Here is a 7,796-nt window from a genome sequence, read left to right as displayed (position 1 = left end):
AAACACCGTACTGTTAAAGGGGGTCGAGGAAATACTAAGGACAAATTTCCATGTGATGCTCAACTCAAAATCCTACACCTACCAATCCCTTCGAGTGAAGCCTTTGGAAATCTCATACAGTTCAGTCACTTTCTTCAGTGACAGAGACGAAGTTCTTCTGGTCACTGATGAATTTGTTCTGACTGAGGAGTTAGGAATTCGTTAGTGCGAATTACATACATAGTGAGGAACATGATAGCCCTGAGGAATTTGAGAGTCAAATTTCCGACTGTTGCAGTGTTGCGCGCCAGCTGTCCCAAAATATCTTATCCACCTAACGGTCATATCATTGAGGGGCATTTATGTCTTATCATGTCGGGCTGCTCCCTAGGCTATAAATAGCCGCCCCCTACAACCACTAGCTGGTTGGCTGCTCCGAGAGAACTTGACACTTGTCATTTGAGAGCAACCCATCCTCCGAGGACTTTGAGCGAAAATCATCAAGTGAGGAAAATCCCAAAAACCCAAACACCTACAAACCCAAAGTGATTGAGCATCACTGAAGAAATTGATCCTGCGTGGATCCGACGCTTGTTACCTTTGAAGACTGTGCTTCTTCCAGACGGTTAGGCTTCAAGGTCTAGAGCATCCAAGAGGAATTGTGGATTGCCAAGTGACCAAGTCTGTGAAGGTTTGGAAGTCGCCTGAAGACTTACCATGAGTGATTGGACGAGATCTGCGTGATCTTAGTTCAAGGAGAATACGGTGAGGACTGGGTGTCCTGAGCTGCGTGCTCAGAGACTGGGTGTCCGGGACTGCGTGTCCTCGAGTTTAAATACTCAGCCGCTCCAACCAGATGTACAACTGAGACAGCAGTTGGAACTGGTCTACCAAATCATTGTCTTCACCAACCTAACTGGTTCTATTTCCTCAACCCTTTCATTTCCTCATTGCTGCGTTGAGTGTTAGTTCATATCTGTGTTTGAAGACTTTGACTGAAGACTTTCTCAATTTCCTCAGTTCAATTTCTTCAGTCTGTTTGTCTTCATCTTGTGTTATCCTGTGATTACGCTTTCTGTACTCTGTGCTTGTCTTCATTTCATCATGATGACCATGCTTGTATTCTGTTATGCTTACTTCTGAGTACTTATTCCGCTGCTAATAGTTCTTCGCTAAAGAATTTCCTCACCGGCAAATTCCTCAGTGAAGAATTCATAAATATCGCCTATTCACCCCCCCTCTAGTCGACATAACGCACTTTCAATTGGTATCAGAGCCAGGTTCTCCCTTATTCTATGTGATTTTGGTTTAACCGCCTGGAGTTTCAGTTATGTCGACTGCAGGTATGATCAAGGTCTCGGCTGGGTGTCCTACCTTTGATGGGACAGACTACCCCTACTTGAAAAACAAGATGCGAATGCATCTCGAGGCAATTGACAACGATCTCTGGTATGTTGTGGAAAATGGTGTTCCCTCTGTCACACCCTCACTGAGCGCTACCGATGTGAAGAGATTCAAGCAACTCGATTCTCAAGCGAAGAATATCATATGTGGACATCTGAGTAAAGGACAGTATGGAAGAGTGAGTGCTTTGGGAACTGCTAAGCTTATCTGGGATAGGCTGTCCAAAGTGAATGAAGGAGTCTCAACTCAGCGCGACTCTCGAGTTGATGTTCTTCAGAATCTCTTCAACCGCTTCAAAAGACTCGACAATGAAAATGTCCAACAAACCTTTGATCGCCTCACTGACATCTCAAATGAGCTTCAAGCCCTTGGTGCCACTGACATCACTGACCATGAGGTGGTGAAGAAACTGTTGAGATCACTTGATTCCTCATTTGATACTCTGGGTCTGATGATGCAAGAACGAGCTGACTACAAGTCTCTTGATCCTGCCGATATCGTCGAAAGGCTAAATACTCACGAGTTCTAGCTTGCTGAAAAGAGAGATCTCTATGGTTCGTGCTATGGCAAACCACGTGCCCTGAAGGCCAAGGCTGTGTCTGAGTCTGAATGTGAGGATTCTGGTAGTAGCCTTGGTGATCCTGAAGAATTGGGCCAGGAGCTAGCACTGCTCGTGAAGAAATTCCAGAAGTTCTCAAGGCGTGGTCGCTTTGGAAAATCCTCAAGAAGCAGTGATTCCTCATCAAGTGACTACAAGAGAAGGCTGTGCCACAAATGCAAGAAACCTGGTCATTATATTCAAGATTGTCCTCAGTGGGAAAAGGAATTGAAGAAGAAGAAATACAAGGATTACAGTTCTGATGATGCAAATAAGAAGAAGAAATCGTCAAAATCTTCGTCATCAAAATCCTCGAAGTCTTCATCTCACAAGAAGAGCAGCTCCAAGAAGGCTCGGGCATTCATTGGCAAGGAAATGGACTCTGAAGCTGAATCTGAGGAAAATGAGGAAGAGGAGGCGTCTGAAGAATCCGAATCTGGTGTGGCGAGTCTGGCCTTCGCTACTGCTTTCGTTAGCAAGTCCATCTTCCACACTGAAGAAACTGACCCCACCGACAAGCCTGATGAAGATAATGATGACTACGCTCCCACCTATTGCTTCATGGCAAAAGGTGCAAAGGTACTCAAATACACCTCCTCTGAATCCAGTGAAAATGAATCTGATGATAACCTCAAGCCCAGCTACTCTAAACTTGCTAAGATTGCTGTAAAAGAACAAAGGGCTTTTGAAAAGGTTCAAAACATGCTAGATAAAAGTGATGATATGTTGGGTGAAGAAATGGATCGCACTAAAGCCCTGACTGAAAATCTTCAGAGACTTCAGTCTAGGTTTGATAACCTTCAAAGTCATCATAACACTCTCTTATCTGATCATGAGAAACTTTCTTATGAATTTCTTCAAAGAAAGCAAGATCTTGAGAAGCTAAGAGTGAGTTATGAAGATCTTCAGAAGGAGCGCGATTCATTACTAGCTCAACAAATCAGCGCTTCTTAGGAAGAATTTGTTCATCCATGCTTAAAGTGCATTGAACGTGAATCTGCTAATTCTTCACCTGAATGTTCAAATGCTTCAACTGTTACAAATTCTTCACCTGCCTCTGCTATCACTAATTCCTCATCTGAGGACATTGCTAGTATCACTGATGATGCAGGGCTGAAGGAATTGTACACAACAGGCATGTACAAAAGCCTCAAAGGGCATCAGATTCTTTGTGATGTGCTAAAAAAGCAGATCCTCAACAGAAACCCTAGGAAAGAGGGTATTGCCTTTGTGAGGAAACTTAATGCTGATGGAACATATTGGAAGCCTGAGCAGTACCCCAAAACCTCATGGGTTGCTGCAATGGGACCTCTAGTTGATCGATCTAACTTATCTGGCTTTACATGTGAATCTTCTCATTCTTCTGATGAGTCATTTGACTCCAACTATAAACTGTTCAAAAATCAGAATGGTGAAGTATTTGCTAGATATGTTGGGACTAACTGCAGGAACGGTTCCCCTATGAAGAAAATCTGGGTTCCCAAAAGTTATGTTGAAAGTCTTCAAGTGAATGTCCTCATGACACCACCTGTGAAGAACAGGAACCCCAGATCAAACTCTTCATATGGACCTAATTCTTCATATGGATCCAAGTCATCACGTGGATCAAATTCCTCAAATGGATCAAAGTCCTCATATGATTATCATCGTGCTGACAACTCTGTTTCGCAGGGTAGAGCTAAGGGCTATGAATATGCACATTATTCTTCAAATCATTATGTTCAGAAGTCCTCGAAGCATTTCTCTGCTTATTCATATGCTTACTCTAACCCCTCTTATGTGAAACGAAATGGTTTGGCCTCTATGCCACCATTCTCTTATGCTGCTTGCAGAGTGATGAACTCTTTGCCACCCCTTCAGATGTGGGTGGTGAAGAAAAAGAACTAATCTCTTCTGCAGGGTCAGGTCTCCAGACGTGCTTTAACGTCTGAAGAATTTGCTGGGGACCTGACAAAATTGCCTGAAAGGACGCAGGCTAATCATGATGAAATGAACTTTCATTTCACACGTCCTCATATTGCTATATCTGTTTACTGTTTGATGAAATTCATCTGATGAACTTGATATCATATTCTTCACTGATGAAGCATATGAGATTGTAAGTTACACTAATTCATCTGCAGGATGATCAACCCAAAACCACTGAGTGGGTCCTTGATAGTGGATGTACAAATCACATGACTGGTGACAAGAATCTTTTGATGGATGCTCCCTTATCACCGTCACATCTGAAGCATATCATCTTTGCTGACAAAGGCAAAAGTCAGGTATTGGGTCTTGGTAAGGTTGCAATCTCTAAGGATAAACACATGGACAAAGTCATGCTTGTTGAGTCCTTAGGATACAACCTCATGTCAGTCTCAATGCTTTGTGATCTTGATATGGTTGTTGTCTTTGGAAAGTATCACTGTGTTGTGATTATGGAAGCTGACAATTCCAAAGTCTTCGAAGGCTTTAGGAGAGGAGACTTGTATATTGTTGAATTCTCTACAGGACCACAACCAACCGTGTGCCTACTCGCAAAAGCTTCAGAAGGCTGGCTATGGCATCGACGACTTGGTCACGCAGGCATGAGGAATTTGCACACGCTTGCGAAGAAGAAGCATGTCATTGGCATTAAGAATGTCAAATTCCTCAAGGATCACTTATGCGGAGCCTGTGAAGCTGGAAAAATGACCAAGGCCAAGCATCCAGCAAAGACTATCATGACCACTACTCGTCCATTCAAATTGCTTCACATGGACCTCTTCGGACCTAATCATTACTCAACAGTCACAAATACTGCATCTCTATATGGTTTTGTCATTGTTGATGATTACTCTCGATATACATGGGTACACATTGTTACTTACAAACATGAAGTGCAGGAAGTCTTCAAACGATTTTCCTCGAGGGCTTCAACCAACTTTGGTGTGAAGATCAAGCACATCAGAAGTGACAATGGAACTGAGTTCAAGAATTCCGGTCTTGATGACTATCTTGATGAACTTGGTATTACTCATGAGTTATTTGCTCCCTATACTCCTCAGCAAAATGGCGTCATGGAGCGCAAGAACAGAACTCTTGTTGAGATGGCTCGCACTATGCTTGATGAATATAAAACGCCTCATCATTTTTGGATTGATGCAATTGATACTGCGTGCCACATGATCAACAGAGTATATCTTCACAAATTCTTCAAGAAGACGGCCTATGAACTCCTCACTGACAAGAAACCCAATGTGAGTTATTTCAAAGTCTTCGGTGCTAAATGTTGGATTAGAGATCCACACCACAATTCTAAATTTGCACCGAAAGCACATGAAGGTTTTATGCTTGGTTACGGAAAGGACTCGCACACCTACAGAGTCTTCAACAATGCTCTTCACAAGCTTGTTGAAACTGTAGGTGTGCTGTTCGATGAAACTAATGGCTCGCAAAGAGAGCACCTACCTTCTGTGTTAGATGAACCAGCACCTGAGGATTCTATCAAGTTCAAGGCAACTGAGGATGTCATTCCTACTGAAGAATTTGCTGAAGAATTCATTCCAGTACGCGAAGAACGTTGAGCTGATGCACCTGAAGATAATGCTGAAGACAATGGTGCTGAGGAAAATGATCAAATACCTCGACGACAACCAGCTCATCCTCGCGTTGCAAAAGAAGTTCAAGTTGACAAGATCATCGATGACATTGAAGCGCCAGCTCCTCTCACATGCTCAAAAGCTTCACATTTATCTAACTTTTGTGGGCAGTATGCTTTTGTCTCTATCACAGAGCCCACTAAGGTAGATGAAGCATTTCTGGAGCCGGAGTGGATTCAGGCTATGCAAGAAGAATTACATCAGTTCGAGCTCAACAATGCCTGGGAACTGGTCAAACGTCCAGATCCTTGCAGACATAATATCATTGGCACAAAGTGGATCTACCGCAACAAGCAAGATGAAAATGGCCTTGTGGTGAGGAATAAGGCACGACTGGTAGCTCAAGGCTACACACAGGTTGAAGGAATTGATTTCGATGAAACTTTTGCACCTGTTGCTAGACTTGAGGCTATTCGCATATTACTTGCTTATGCTAACCATCATGATATCATCTTATATCAAATGGATGTGAAAAGTGCATTCCTCAATGGTAAGCTTGAGGAAGAAGTATATGTTGCTCAACCCCCAGGTTTTGAAGATCCAAAGAATCCTGACAAAGTCTTCAGACTTAATAAGGCCCTGTATGGCCTCAAGCAAGCCCCTCGGGCGTGGTATGATACATTGAAGGAATTCTTCGTGAAGAATGGCTTCACACCCGGTTCACTCGACCCTACTCTGTTTACTAAATCTTATGATGGTGAACTGTTTGTGTGCCAAATATATGTTGATGATATTATCTTTGGCTGTACTAACCAACGTTATAGTGATGAATTTGCATATATGATGAGTGAAGAATATCAAATGTCTATGATGGGAGAGTTGAAATTCTTCTTAGGTCTTCAAATTCGTCAGCAGCGCAATGGCATATTCATATCTCAGGAGAAATACCTCAAAGATGTACTAAGGAAATTCGGCATGGAAGATTGCAAAGGCGTCAAAATTCCTATGCCCATAAATGGCCATCTATGCACTGATGAAAATGGTATTGACTTCGATCACAAGGTATACCGCTCCATGATTGGTTCTTTATTGTACTTATGTGCATCTAGGCCAGATATAATGCTTAGTGTTTGCATGTGTGCCCGATTTCAAGCTGCACCGAAGGAATCACACCATAAGGCTGTGAAGCATATTCTTCGATACCTAGCTCACACACCAACACTAGGATTATGGTACCCCAAGGGCTCTGCTTTTGATCTCATTGGATATTCTGACTCTGACTATGCTGGTGATCATGTGGACCGCAAGTCAACTTCTGGCACTTGTCATTTCCTCGGACGATGTTTGGTCTGTTGGTCCTCGAAGAAACAGAACTGCGTATCACTGTCCACTGCGGAAGCTGAATATATTGCTGCTGGCTCTTGCTGTGCTCAACTGCTTTGGATGAAGCAAACACTCAAGGACTATGGCATCAACGTGAAGAATGTGCCTCTCCTCTGCGATAATGGGAGTGCCATCAAGATTGCTCACAACCCAGTTCAGCACTCGAAGACAAAGAACATTCAGATTCGTCATCATTTTCTTCGTGATCATGTGTTGAAGGGCGACATCTCCATCGAGCACGTGAAGACTGAAGAACAGCTAGCTGATATCTTCACTAAGCCCTTGGATGAGAAGAGATTTAGCAAGTTGCGGTGTGAGCTAAATATCTTAGAATCTTCGAATGTTCTTTGAAAAGGACACACATCCTAACACTTATGCAAAATTGATGACTTAGATGTGTAACACATGAAGAAACGTTTTTCTTCAATCAATGAAGAATAACACTCTAAGTGTGAAGAAATTACTGAAGAATTTGATTCTCAGAACCCTACGACAATTGTACGCGGTGTCTGAAATCATCATTCTTATACGGTGGGTCACGACACCACAAAAAGTTGAAAATCTTCAATTTGAGTTTTTCCTCAGTTTTGAAATTCTTCAGTTTTTCAAATTCTTCAAATTTTCAAAATCTTCACTATTTCCTTCGTTTTTCCTCATTGGGTATATATATATATATATATATATATATATATATATATATATATATATATATATATATATATATATATAAGTTTATGTCCTCTACAGCATTCACTTATAGCTATTTCTTCAAGTTGCATTTTTCAGCTAAGTGAATGTGATCGGACCCTTACCCTCTATGCTATACTCAACCCAATCTATTCACAAATTCTTCATGTGCGTTCTATTTG

Source organism: Triticum dicoccoides, chromosome 6B (assembly GCF_002162155.2).
Source record: "Triticum dicoccoides isolate Atlit2015 ecotype Zavitan chromosome 6B, WEW_v2.0, whole genome shotgun sequence".
Classification (NCBI taxonomy): domain Eukaryota; kingdom Viridiplantae; phylum Streptophyta; class Magnoliopsida; order Poales; family Poaceae; genus Triticum; species Triticum dicoccoides.
This window is presented reverse-complemented; position numbering follows the sequence as displayed.